At 39.6% G+C, this 15245-nt stretch overlaps 1 protein-coding gene across 9 annotated transcripts in view; it reads right to left on the reverse strand.

Annotated features, from left to right (window-relative positions):
- Nucleotides 1-15245, reverse strand: part of LOC104595190 (transcription initiation factor TFIID subunit 1-like) — a 164059-nt gene that overhangs the window by 75187 nt on the left and 73627 nt on the right. The window lies entirely within an intron of this gene.

Here is a 15245-nt window from a genome sequence, read left to right on the forward strand (position 1 = left end):
GGCCGTACAACACAAGAGGTCTACAAAATTACAAAAATACCCCTGCGGGCACTAATCCTGTGTACAGTACATACAATACATCTGTCAACAATGTTGTATGAAGTAATGGCCAATTGGCCAAAATTGCATAGATTGTACACAACAAGGGTAATTGTGAGCTGTGGTGTGTGATCATAAAGGGCTTTTCTGAAATTGAAGTTTACCAATATATTATATGTCACTCTTTCCTTTCCCAATGAAGATAGCTAAGAAGATTGAAAAGATCCAAAGGGATTTCTTTTGTCAGGGTTGTCTGGACTCAGGAGAGAACAAAGTTCACACAGTTAACTGGGATCAAGCCTGCCTTCCCCCAGAAGGTGGGGTCTTGACAATAAAAGAATAAAAGATTTCAATGTGGCCTTACGCAAGAAGTGGATTTAGAGAGTATCAAGTGGTGATTGGATTTCAGGGGATCCATTTACTTCCTATGGCAGCTCAGTGTCAAAATAGATCATGAAAGCCTATAATGTGTTTTCAAAAGGAATCTCCTTTAAGTTGGGCAGTGGTGGTAGATTGAAGTTCTGGCATGACAAATAGTGTACTGACAGACCGTTAGAGGAAGCCTTTCTTCGGTTATATATGCTGGTGATTGATAAAAATGCTTCTGTGGCTAAATCCTAGTTGATAGATGGGAGTGTGACTTGGTCAACAAGTCTCTTCAGGAACCCCTACAATTTAGAGAGGGATAGATTGCTGGAGTTGTTTCAGATTCTGAGAGGGGAAAGCCATGGAACTTTTACCATCATGTGGCCAAGAAGATCAGTGATTTAGGGTGTGCTGGTGGCCTCTAAAGTTGGTTTTTTGTTGTAGTCTGCAACTTTAGAGAGATGCTTAACTAAAGAAAACCAGAAGGGCCTCCAGCTAGGGGATCACTCTTGTATGAAGTAGTCGATCAAGACTACAATCTGTCTTGAACTTAAAAGAAAAAATATGAAGAAATTGAAGAGAAGAAGAACAGAGGAGAGAAGAGAAGAGAAGAAGCACACGAAGAGATCTTGGAAAAGAGAGAGGGTTGATCTTAACATCAGCTGACCTACTCTTAATATTTAAATATGTTGACTAATTGTAAAAGGGCTGAATTGCCCTCATTGCATACATGGCAAATAAACTAATAATAAAGCTAAAATAACTACCAACTAACACTGTCATAACTAACAGAAATAATGCTGCCATACGAACACAGTGGAGACCACATCAGTGGGGTCCACATCAGTGTTCTCTACACTCCCCCTAAAGTTGGGAATAGATATTTGTCATTCCCAACTTGCATAGTCTGCCTCTAACTTCTTCCTTGGAACAGCCTTGGTGGGAAGATCTGCGAGCTGCATGTTGGAGGTGATATACAGAAGACACTTCTTGAGATGAAACCCTTTCTCTAACAAAATGTCGGTCTACTTCAATATGCTTAGTTCTGTCATGTACCAGATTATGAGCTATATTAATAGCAGCCTGATTATCTACATTGAGGGCTTCTCATAAGCAATACCCAACTCCTCAAATAATGATTTCAGCCACACTATTAGCCATGGATCAATATTCAACTTCAGCACTAGAACAAGAAACAACACTTTGTTTTTTACTCCTCTAGGAGACAAGGTTACCTCCTACAAAAGCACAATATTCAGAGATAGACCTTCTATTATCAACACTCCCAACCCAATCAGCATCTATATAAACCTCTACCTGGGCACCTCTTCAAATATGCTAATATCCTCTCAACTGCAAGGAGGTGAGTGGTTCTAGGAGAGTGCATATACTGACTAACAACGCTGACTGCATAACTAATGTCCGGTTGTGTGAGACAAAGATAGAGGAGTTTTCCAACTAATCGTTGGAACATATCTTTATCTTCAAGTGGCTCTCCACTCTCTGCACTGATCTTGTGATTCTGTTCAATAGGTGTATCTGCAGGCTTAACACCCAACTTTCCAATTTCTTTCAATAGATCTAGAACATACTTTCTTTGAGAAACAAAAATCCCATGTTTAGATCTAGCTACCTCAATACCCAAGAAGTATTGTAGCTCTCTCAGATCTTTCACCTCAAAATCTTGATGGAGTTGTTTAAGAGACCCAATCTCACTATTATCTTTCCCTCTCACTACAATATCATCAACATATACAGCAAGCAAAGTCAAGGAAGAGTCCACTCTCTTAATGAACAATGTATGGTCTGACTGGGCTTGTACATAGCCGAATTTTTCAAGGGTTTGTCAAAATCTATCAAACCAAGCTCTAGAGGACTGCTTTAGACCATACAAGGCTTCATTCAACCGGCAAACCTTCTTTCCTATTTCTGCATCATAAAACCCAGGAGGTAACTGCATGTAGACTTCTTCCTGTAAGTCTCCATTGAGGAAGGCATTTTTAACATCCATCTGGAACAAGGGCCAAGAGTAACTGGAAACAAGGGATAATAAAACTCTAATAGTGGTCATCTTTGCTACTGGAGCAAAAGTCTCCAAGTAGTCTATACCATAAGTCTGAGTAAATCCCTTTGCAACTAACTGGGCCTTATACCTTTCAATGGAACCATCAGCATTATGTTTCACAGTAAATACCCATCTACATCCAACTGGTTTCTTCCCTTTAGGCTGGTCAACTAGCTCCGAACTAATATTCCTTAGAAGAGCATCAATTTCAACCTTCATTGCATCTTTCCACTCAGGAACTAACAAGGCTTCCTACACTGTTCTGGGGATAGGAATATCAGCAATGGATGTGAGAAAGGACCTATAAGAGGGGGACAAATGATCATAGGACAAGAATTGGGAAATGTAGTGAGATGTGGATGTGGTGCAACGTCGTTTGCCTTTACGGACTGCAATGGGGAGGTCAAGATCATCCAAAGGAGGTAAGGGTGCAACAGCGGAAGGTATCACAATGGGACCTAGATCTGATAAAGGGACTGTGGTACCTGGATTTGGACCCGCAAAAGGAACTGGGGCTGGCCTGGATTGTTGATGACCGAAACCAACCTGCCTCAACCGCCTGTGAAAGACTCTCAAATCCTAACACCTCTAACAACCCTCCCCATTACATCCCTCATCACTCAATGGAACAGGTAAAGGAACTTCTTATGAGTTAACTCCCAATCTCACTACTCTTCCCTTGAGGAGAAACCCTAGGATATTAGGGTACATCCTCAAAGAAAGTAACATCCATAGAGACAAATCTCCTCCCAGAAGTAGGTTCATAGCAGCAATAACCCTTTCGAGTTTGTGCATAACCAAGAAAAATACATTTGGAGACCTTAGAATCAAATTTAGAACGATGAGGTCCAAGAATCTGAACAAAGCAAGTACAACCAAAGGTTTTAAGGGGAACAATAAACAATTCTTTATCGGGGTACAAAAGGGTAAATGGAGGCTTTATGTCAAGAACCTGTGAAGCAACTCGATTAATGAGATACACTGCTGTAAGAATAGCATCTCCCCATAAACGAATAGGCACATTGGAGTTAAACACAATGCTTCTAGCCACCTCCAATATGTGCCTATTCTTCCTCTCAGCAACCCCATTCTGCTATGGTGTATAAGGACAAGTACTCTAGTGGATAATCCCATGATCAAGCAAATAAGAGGCTAATGGGTTGGCAAAGTATTCTTTCGCATTATCGGATCTGAAGATTTTGATTTTGACCCCAATTTGGGTTAAAATCATCTGATGAAAGATTTGGGTCAAAGCAGGAACCTCATCTCGAGAACGCATAATGTAAACCCAAGAAAAACAGGTATAGTCATCAACAAACAACAAGAAATATCTGTATCCCCCCATAGCAGTGATGTGATACGGGCCCGAAACATCAGTATGCACAATATCAAAAGAATTACTACTTATTTTATTACTCAATGAATAAGATGTTCTACAATGCTTTGCAAGCTCACAACTCTCACATCTCAAACTGGACATCTGAATAGACTCAAATAAATTAGGAAACAAACTCTTCAAAGACCGAAAGGATAAATGACCCAACCGATTATGCCAAAACATAACTTGACAAACAGACTGAGAAACAAAAGACTTCCTATCTTCACTATCTTCCCAATGATAACTCTCTCCAAACAGATAGATCCCATTCATCTCACGGCCAGTCCCAATCACCTTCCTTGCTCCAAGTCCTGAAAAACACATCGGTCAGGGGAAAAAGGTTAAATGAACAATTCTCATGTTTTGTAATGCTACCGACTGAAAGCAAGTTAGTATTAAGCTTAGGAATATGCAAAACTGAAGATAAGGAAATGGTATTAGACAACTTGATGTTGCCCTTGCCAGAAATAGGAACAAAGGAACCATCAGCAATGGACACTTTATCTCTGCGAGAAGATAAGTGATAGGTAGTGAACAGTAATGGCAAGCCAGTCATATGGTCAGATGCACCTGAGTCTATTACCCAACAATGTTCAGTGTTACCTGGAGCTGAAGCATGATAAGCTAAGGCCTGCGTACCTGAATAAGCAAAAGCTGATGTGGGAGGAGCTTATGGCAGTTGAGATGATTGAGCTGAATTGCCAACTTCCTTTTACAACTAAGTCAGGGCAGCCTGGACAGCAGCTAGGGTGTCTAGAGGTGTGCCTTTTGTGCTGGATGAGGGTGCACAATCAGTATTAACAGCCATACTAGCATTGCCCCTTTTGTTCCTGAGTTTTGCTGGAACTAGATGAGCATGCAGCTTCCAAAAGGTGTCTTTAGTATGCTTAGGTTTCTTGCAATGTTCACACACTAGATCCTGCTTGTCTTCCTTCTTTATATCCCTCTCCGTATCACCCCCAGACTTAGGTTTAACTACTGCCAAGGCTGGTGGGAAGGGAAAATGCTGCATCATAACCTTTCTCCTAGTTTCTTCACTATGCACCAGGGAGTAGGCTTGAGATAAGGTCACACTGTCCCTTGTTAGTAGTTGTTGTCTCACAATATCATAATCAGGATTCAGACCAGCTAGGAACTCAGAAACCCTATTACTTTCAACTCGCTTTCTACGAATTTGTGCATCCTTCTGACTTTCCCACTCAAGTGTTTCTAGGTGGTCAATTTCATGTCACAAAGATTTCAAGGTAGAGAAGTAAACTGAGACCGGTTTCTTTCCTTGCTTAAGGTTGTTAACCTCACACTTCAATTCATAAGCCCTAGCAACATTAAGGGGTTGGGAGTAGGTCTCTTTCATGACATTCCAGATTTCATTAGCTGTTTTTGCCCACAAATAGTTCTGGCTAATATGTGGCTGCATAGAATTGTACAGCCATGTCATAACCAAATAGTTCTCCTGAACCCATTTGGTATAAGTTTGGTCCTCCTTAGTTGGTTTTTTCACATAGATGAAAAACAGCCCTAGAAGTATGGGACTGTACAAGGAAACCAGAAAGAACAAACAAGAGAAGATTAGAGAAGCTAAGAGAGAGAGAGAGTTGCGGCAAGGAGGGTTAGAGGATGAGAGGTTCGAACTTAACCTCCCTCTAACACTCTAATACACTTTTATTAAGTAAATCTTTGAGTAATTACAAGAGAGGCCCTTGGTTGGACAAGAAATTACAAAAAAAACAAAGCATAGAAGAGTATGGGCCCAGAATAAGGCTCATTACAAGGAAGAACATAAATATAACATAGATTAACAGCCTATGGGCCATTCGGCCCATCTTCTCTACACTCCCCCTCAAGCTGAGCATAGATGTTAATCATGCCCAGCTTGCCAGTGTCATGCTAAAGCCTTGCCTTGGGAATACCCTTGGTGAGAAAATCTACCAATTGTCCTTCAGAAGTAATGAATGGAAGACACACTTCACCCGAAGAGACTCTTTCTCGAATAAAGTGTCTATCGACCTCAATATGTTTAGTTCTATCATGTTGTACGGGGTTGTAGGCAACATCATTGGCTTGTCATAATCAATCCCAAGTTCTTCCATCAATGACCTTAGCCACAACAGTTCAAAGACTCCATGTGCCATGGCCCTATATTCTGCTTCTGTTGAGGATCGGGCCACAACTGATTGTTTCTTGCTCCTCCAAGAGACAACATTACCAGCCACTAGACTGCAATACCCTGAAGTAGATCTTTTGTCATCAATATTTCCAGCCCAGTCAGCATCAGTATAGGCTTCAAGTTTCAGATGTCCAGGCTTGGTAAACTGAATCCCTTTTCCTGGAGAGCCTTTCAAATAACACAAAATTCGTTTTGCAGCTGCCATATGAGTATCTTGAGAAGCATGCATGAACTGGCTAATACAACTGACAGCATATGCAATATCTGGCCGAGTCATGCACAGGTACAGGAGCTTCGCAAGAAGTCTCTGAAAGACCCCTTTATCTTCCAACAATGTTCCATCTGAAGCAGAAAGTTTGTGACTCATATCAATAGGAGTTGCAGCTAGTCTAGCACCCATCTTCCTAGTTTCAGAGAGCAAGTCAAGGACATACTTCCTTTGGGAAATAGGAATCCCATCCTTGGATCTAGCAACTTCTATGCCAAGGAAGTATCTCAACTCCCCCAGATCCTTAATCTCAAATTCTGTATGAAGGAAAGACTTAAGAGCACGAATTCCTGAGGCATCATTACCAGTCACAACAATGTCATCAACATAAACAATGAGATATACTGCTAGAGATTCACTTCTCTTCACAAAAAGAGTATGATCTGACTGTGTTTGAGTATAGCCGAATTTAACAAATGCTATTCTAAATTTCTCAAACCATGATCTAGGAGACTGTTTGATGCCATAAAGAGATTTCTTCAATTTGCATACCTTTCCTTGCATATCACTTCCATACATTCCTGGAGGGAGAGACATATAGACCTCCTCATGTAAGTCACCATTCAGAAACGCATTCTTTACATCCAACTGATAAAGGGGCCAATCAAAGTGAGCTGCCAAAGATAAGAGAACCCTCACAGATGTTATCTTAGCAACAGGAGAAAAGGTCTCCAGGTAATCAATCACATACGTCTGTGTGTAGCCTTTGGCAACCAGTCTGGCCTTGTACCTCTCAATAATCCCATCAGCCCGGTATTTAATGGTAAAGACCCACTTGCAACCAATCGGATCCTTCCCTACAGGCAAATCCACCACTTCCCAAGTATCATTTTTGTGTAGGGCAACCATTTCAGATTCCATGGCATCTCTCAATTCTGGAATCTCAAGAGCTCCTAACACAGACCTAGGAATAGGATTAGAAGCAACAAAAGAGAGATAGGCAAAGTATGAAGGAGAAAGTAGATCATAAGAAAGGTGTTTGGAAATGCAGTGTGCAGTGCACTTCCGTTTTCCTTTCCCAACAGCAATGGGAACATCAAGATCCGAGAAAGATGGTTCCAAAGAGGTTGAAACAGCACCTGTTGTCTCATCTGTGATTGAAAGTGTATGAGGCTCATCTGTTGTAAGGGAAACAACCTGCTCATTCCTGGATCTTTGCCTTTGACACACCTTGGGATTGTGGGTAGGACGAGGAGGTAAAGAAATAGGAGCACTAGGACAAGGAGAATGAAGTGATTGATCCTCCCTTGATTCATTTGGTGAGGACACAAGCTCATCAAGAGACTTAATTGGGACAGGGAGATGAAGGGAAAACACTTGTGACAAACTCTCCCCCTGTTGACAATGTCCTTCCTGAGAGGACCCATAAAAAGGAGAAATTTCATCAAAGGTAACATCCATTGAGACATACCGAGTGCCAGTCTTTGGATCAAAACAACAATAACCCTTTTGTGGGGGGGAATAACCAAGGAATATGCATTTTTGGGCTTCTGGTTCAAACTTATGTCTCTGGGCACTTGGAATGTGAACATAACAGGTGCATCCAAACACACGAAGAGGAATAGGGAAGAGATCCTTATCTGGATGAAGAAGACTGAAGGGAGATTTAAACCCTAAAACCCTTGATGACATAAGGTTTATGAGATAGGTAGCAGTGAGAACAACATCACCCCAAAATCTTGTGGGAACATGTGAGGCAAACAAAAGGCTCCTTGCAACTTCAACAATATGCCTATTTTTTCTTTCAGCAACTCTATTTTGTTCAGGGGTTCTAACACAAGAACTTTGATGAATAACTCCCATGTCAAAGAGATACAAGGATAAACTCTTCTCAAAATACTCTTTTGCATAGTCAGATCTGAAAATCTTAATTCTGGTATCAAACTGAGTTAAAACAAATTCATGAAATTGCCTCACAAGTCTTGAAACTTCATCACGATATTTCATTAGGTATATCCAAGTGAATCTAGAAAAATCATCAATAAACAGGATGAAATATCTGTAGCCCCCCATAGAAGATAAGTGGTAAGGCTCCCACACATCAGAGTGCACAATATTAAAAAGGAAAAGAGGATCTTTTATTGCTCAAAGGGTAATTGTTTCTACAATGCTTTGATAACTAACATGACTCACAATTAAGATTGGACACACTGATTCCCTTAAACAGTTCAGGAAATAGATGACTTAAAGCAGAAAAAGGCAAATGACCCAAACGACAATGACTCAACATGATTCGACTGACAGACTCTGAAGAGGTAGAACTAAAGGCAGCATTCTTAGGATGATCAAGGCATTGTCCAGGAGTGTCAAGCAAGTATATTCCATTTGCTTCATGGCCACTCCCAATCACCTTCCGAGACTCCAGATCCTGAAAAACACAGTGAGAAGGAAAAAAGGTTACACAACAATTCAATGACTTGGTTAAGCTATTTACAGATAACAAATTGGTATTTAATCTAGGTACATGAAGGGTGGAAGATAGGAGTAAGGAGTCTGTAACCTTAACAGTTCCCTTGCTAGAAATAGAGGCAAGAGATCCATCAACTAAGGTGATTTTGTCACGACCAGTAAGCAAATCATATGAAACAAACAAAGTGGAAAGGTTGGTCATCTAATCATAAGCACCTGAATCTATGATCCAAGGGGTCTTAGGATTACCTGAGGTGGTTGCATGGTTAGCAAAAGCTCTTATACCTGAGTGAGAAAATGCAGTGGTGGTTGAACTTCCTGAAGGGTTGGATGATGAAGTCGCTCCTTCAAGATGACTGATCATCTTTCCAAACTTTTCATACTCAACTTTCATGGCTGCCAACTGTGCACAGGTAGACTCAACTTCACCCGTGGCTGCATTTGCACTCCCTGTCTTCCTACTATCATTTTTCTTCTGGAATCGAACAGGAACAAACCCGGGATGTAATTTCTAGCACTTGTCCTTGGTGTGCTTCGGCTTCTTGCAATATTCACAGACAACCTCCTTTCCAGTGCCACTGGGAGCCCCTATAACTCCTTTGGGTTTAAACCCCATATTTGCAAATGCATTAGTACCAACTTCTTGAACCTGTACCTGTCTTCTGCTTTCTTCACTGCTGACTAAAGCATATGCTTGTGATAATGAGACACTTTCCTTGGACAGAATATTTTGTTTTGTGATGTCATATTCAGGGTTTATCCCAGTTAGGAACTCAAAAACCCTGTTCCTTTCAACTAATTTCCCATAGGTTTCTGCATCATTGGGAGTATCCCATGTCACAGCCTTTATCAGATCAATTTCTTGCCATAGAGATTTCAAGGTTGAGAAATATGCCGCAAGGGATTTCTCCCCCTGTTTTAGATTCTTCACATCACTCCTTAGTTTATAGGCTCTGGCTACATTCAGTTTCTAGGAGTAGGTTTCTGCAACACTATCCCAGATTTCCTTAGCTGAGTTCATCCAGAGATAATGTTGACTAATCTGTGGCTACATTGAATTCACGAGCCACCCAATCACGGTGTAATTCTCTTGCACCCATTTCTCATAAGAGGGATCATCCTCTGGGGGAGCTTTCTTGCTTCCAGAGATAAACCCCCACTTTCCTCTGCTACAAATATGAATTTTCATAGATTGTGACCATGCCAAATAGTTGGTTCCATCTAGTTTAACTGTGGTTACAGCCAACAAAGAATCAGTTGGGGTTCCCAAAGTATGTCCATATTCAGCAGTACTCTTGCTCTCAATATCTAAGAAGTCCATCATATAAAAGCTTCGATTAGGGTTTCGATAAGCCTCCACTAGTGTACTGATTGTTGATGAACTCAGATTGAGTTGAATCGGCAACAAACACAGCAACTCACAAACTCAGTTCAGACCTGACAGCCGTGAGAACCAAGTTCGGTGGTAGCTCTTTCAAGAAGAAGAAGACCTGATTCAGCCTTCAAGAGACAACCAGCAGACCTCCAAACACTATGTATCCGGTTGGAGTTCCTTTCTAGTTAGGGATTCTAGGTTCCCAACAACAATTGCCCCAAAGAGGGGTTTCAAGTACTTTAACAGCTCCCCAAATCAGAAAAAATAACCCAGTAATAACTGAAGCAACTTACAGTTGAATGAATCTCTAATTTGAGCTTTAAATCAGGCCGAACAATCCTTCTCTCTTATTCTTCCTAGTCACCGAACTATTCTCCAAGCGAATAGAGTCTTGGGCACCCTCCAATGACCTCCAAGAATCAGGCAAATGAGTCTAAACTTCCAGCCCTAGAACACCCTCATGCAATCGGCTGGACTATAACCACATGAGAGCCACGCCAAGCTCAAGCCTGCTCTGATACCAAGATGAAAAACAGCCCTAGAAGTATGGGACTGTGCAAGGAAACCAGAAATAACAAACAAGAGAAGATTAGAGAAACTAAGAGAGAGAGAGAGCTGTGGCAAGGAGGGTTAGAGGATGAGAGGTTCGAACTGAACCTCCCTCTAACACTCTAATACACTTTTATTAAGTTAATCTTTGAGTAATTACAAGAGAGGCCCTTGGTTGGACAAGAAATTACAAAAAAACAGAGCATAGAAGAGTATGGGCCCAGAATAAGGCCCATTACAGAGAAGAACATAAATATAACATAGAATAACAACCTATGGGCCATTCGGCCCATCTTCTCTACACACATCTCTCAACAAGTAGCTCGGTTTTCCTCTACTCCCAATAGCCATCATGGCCGATTGAGCCCATTCTAAGTAGTTTGATCCATCAAACTTCACAGTTGTAATCTGAAAGGCATTCTCAAACATGTTACCAGAATTGCTAGTCCCAAAAACACCTTCCCCCTGATTCTTGAACTCCATTCTTGATCAAGAATTAATAAAAAACCTTTTTTTTAACTATTGTAATAGGAAAAACAGCACCCAAACAACTGATAACAGCCGGCCTAGGTCTTCCAAAGAACATAGAAAACAAAATTCCGAATGAAACCAGTTCAAAATCTGATCTGAAACCAACAACAGTTCTGAATTTTAGGGTTTTCTCTCAAAACCCTAAAGAAAAAACATAGAAAAACACAGATTTCCAGCCGCACCTCTCAGAATAAACCAAGATGGTTTTTTTCAAAGTTATTCTCAAGGAAAAAGCTTACTTTATGAAAAAATCTCTGGTCGCCACCTTCTGTCTGATGCAAAACCCTAATCTTGAGGATCCGAAGCCCTTTCTGATTCTTCCTGACTACTGGAACTCTCCCAGCCTTCTACAATCTTCTTAGTAGCAGCCGCACACTACCAGTAACCTCTAAAAATCAGTCGATCCTCCTTCTTTGTTGAAAAACTTCTAAACCTAGGAGATTCTCATGTAGTCAATCTAATTAGACTAACATAAGAGCTCCTAGGTCAGCTCTAATACCAAGTAGTCGATCAAGACTACAATCTGTCTTGAATTTAAAAGAAAAAAGATGAAGAAATTGAAGAGAAGAAGAATAGAGGAGAGAAGAGAAGAGAAGAAGCACACGAAGAGATCTTGGAAAAGAGAGAGGGTTGATCTTAACATCAGCCGACCCACTCTTAATATTTATATATGTTGACTAATTGTAAAAGGGATGAATTGCCCTTATTGCTTACATGGCAAATAAACTAATAATAAAGCTGAAATAACTACCAACTAACACTGTCATAACTAACAGAAATAATGCTGCCATACGAACACAGTGGGGACCACATCAGTGTTCTCTACATGTGAAGTGTAGGCAGTAAACGGAGAGTGATGCTCATCTGTTTATCCATTGCAATATTTTTTTTGAAGGATAAAAAAGAAAATTTCATTAAACTGAAAAAAGGCAGTACATCTCATAAATAATGGTTGTCAAGTTAACAAACCAACTACATATCAGAAATCAAACTGAAAATGAATCACTATTACAAGGATGCAAATCAAGAGTGCTCCATAAATTCTCTAAAAGATTAGTCTTAAGGCTAAGATTGCATTTTATCAGAGCTGTTAATCTAAGCTGGGTTCACCTAAATCTTTGAAAGAGCTGCTGCTGACCTGTTCACTTCAGGGGCTGAGCAGAAGAGGACAGCTAGTTTGGCACTGGTACCAGCAGCTGTCTCATGGACTCTATGGTCTGAAAGAAATAGGAGAATCAACAACACAGCAGGTCTAAAAAGGAGCTAATCAATTTATCAATTGGTATATTGAGGTCCTGGACTTCTGTTTCTAAGGAGTTCTCCCATTAGCCAACTATGCAGCTTCTCAAGTTTGTTGATTGTGGGGTCTTTGATTGTAATTTGACATGGATATAAAACTTTCATGGGTTAAACAAAGTGCCAACTCTTTTGCTGATGGTTTAGCTAAACAAGGGGTGAAAAGGGATTCTCATTTTTGGGCTCATTTGTAATTGTTACATGTTTTTTTGGTAGTTTTCTCTTTGTGTGAGATAAGAGAGCTTATCTCCCCTTTTCTGACTCTCTCTTTAATCATATTTTAATGAAATTGTTATTTGTTATTGATAAAAAAAAAACTGGTTGTGTATCTTTGGGGTTTCCACCTGGCTGTAGGGTGGGTCGCTGAAGATCTGTCATACTGTTTGCCTTTTTGCTTCTAAATAACTTTTACTTTACCTACTTCCAAAAAAAATGTACACACAAGGGTAATGCACCAAATGAATGTTTTGAAAATATACACAAGAGTCCCTGAAGATCTGCCGTACTGTTTGCCTTTTTGCTTCTGAATAATTTTTACTTTACCTACTTCCAAAATGTAGAGAGACTGGGCCGAATGGGCCCCAGTACTTGTTGTTTATTAAGTAATGTCTTGTTTATGTTTTATTTGTTAATGGGCCTTTTTCATGATGGGCCTGTTAACTTCTTTTTTGTTTCTTTTAAGTGATTGATGAGCTGACCACCCACTTAAGGGCAGATATGTAACTGAACTCAGTTAAGCTAGATTAAATAAAAGATTAGTGAGAGAGGAGAGAAAATCATCTAACTCTCTCCTCCTTTCTCTTCTTTTCTGCTGTAATCACCTTTTTTTTCTTTCTTTTACTGCTGTAATTAGAATTTAATCATCAGATTCGAAGGACAGATTTACATCTCAAAAAATGTACACACAAGGGTAATGCACCAAATGAATATTTTGAAAACCAAAAAGGAACAATTATTTTTTAATGAAAACATCATTCCAATAGAAAATTTATATTTGATAGATTTATGATAATTGGAAGTACATCCAGAGTTTGAGGATGCTGACAAAGGAATGTCTAGTTCAGATTTTTTATCAACTTTGGAAAATCTGTTGATGTTTTAGGTGCGGATTTTGGTTTGTTTTTTTCCCATCTTTGAAGATGTTGCCTCTTCACCTTAACCTTATAATCCTTGTCATTATTACTAGTACTAGTATTCTCCCACTTAGCTCATTATAACAGTAGGGCTACAAAAAGTCTTCAACTGGTAAGATTTGGTGAAATCCAATTATATCTACAGTTAAGGCACTTACAAAATGTTAAGCCAGAGAATCCTTAAGTGATGTCTTGGTAAAGGTCCAATCCTAGGGTTGCATGAAGGAGCAACATACCCCTTCCTTTGTATTTCTGTTGGCTGTTATGATTTCATTTGTATTTGTATTGGTGCCATTGCCACCTCATGCCTTGGTGCTGGCCCAAAGTTCATTTTTCTTCTGGATAAATTTACTTGCATATTCACCTTTTATCGGGCTTATAGCCCAAATTAGGAGCAGAATAGATCAAAAAGAATGTGCAAACACCATTACACGTTATGTATGTTTGTATCTGAACATGTTTGTGTGTGGGTGTGAGTTTAGATTTATCATACACATATTATAAATAACTAAATATATTCTAGGGTGTATATGATATTATAAATATGTAATATACATAGATATGTACATTATCATAAATACACAGTGTACACATACATGAAGTCATCCATAGGAACCTAGGAGTAGCCCAAATAGGTGATAAAATGAGAGAAAGTAGACTAAGACGGTTTGATCACATGCATAGAAGGCCATCAACAGTAGGAGTGGTCATTCTTGGCCCAGCCCGCAAATTTCTGGGGTGGGCCTAGGTTTCATATATGTAAAATATTATACATAAAATTTAATATTATAATATATTATATGTAATATGTATGAAAATATATTTTGTTTTATATTAAATGTTTATTATTATTTTATATAAAACATAGAACTTTTAACATGTAAATAAATGTTCATGAGTAGACACATGTCTACACATGTGCCAACACAAGAATCAACTCAAGTATGAGAATTGTCCTAGGCAAAGCCTTCATTCTCACTCCTAAGCAATGTGGGACTTGGGAAAACACTCAATGGTAACCCTCACTATTGAGCATTGTTCCAAGCCCCACATTGTTCAAGAATGGGAATGAAGGCCCTTGCCTTTATCTATAAAAGGATAGGCAAGCCAAGCCAAACTAAGTCTAGGAATTAAATGAGGCTGATTCCTTATTTTTTGTGCAATAGGCCACCAAAGCTTAGCTAAGCCCAACTTTGCTTGGACTTGTGCAATATTTTCTTTCATGTATTAATATACTATTTAATTTAAAATTTTCTAAACAATTAAAATTTTTCATTAGACCCAAAAAGCCCATAAGCCTGGCCCTAGGCTGAAGCCCTTATAAATGGTGCTAAACCCAGCACATGATCACCCCTAAGCAACAGCACTAGTTGGAAGAAGTAATTTGTTTCAAGCAAGGTTCAAAGTATTGATACGGTTCGGGCGTATCATATCGTAACTTTTGGTCTCAATACACCTTTACAGGTGTTTCGAGACCCCATTTATTAAAAATCACTTAAAAAACATCTCCTAAAATCAAATTTTGAAAAAAAAAACTCAAAAAAAATAATTAAGCGGTGAGTTTTTAGTACCAATATGCCCCTGCCGATACACAGGGGCGTATCGATACTTTGAACCTTGGTTACAAGTTGGAGGGGCTAAAAGGGCTATGGGTAGACCAAAAAGGACA

Source organism: Nelumbo nucifera, chromosome 2 (genome assembly GCF_055504915.1).
Source record: "Nelumbo nucifera cultivar China Antique chromosome 2, China Antique-T2T, whole genome shotgun sequence".
Classification (NCBI taxonomy): Eukaryota; Viridiplantae; Streptophyta; class Magnoliopsida; order Proteales; family Nelumbonaceae; genus Nelumbo; species Nelumbo nucifera.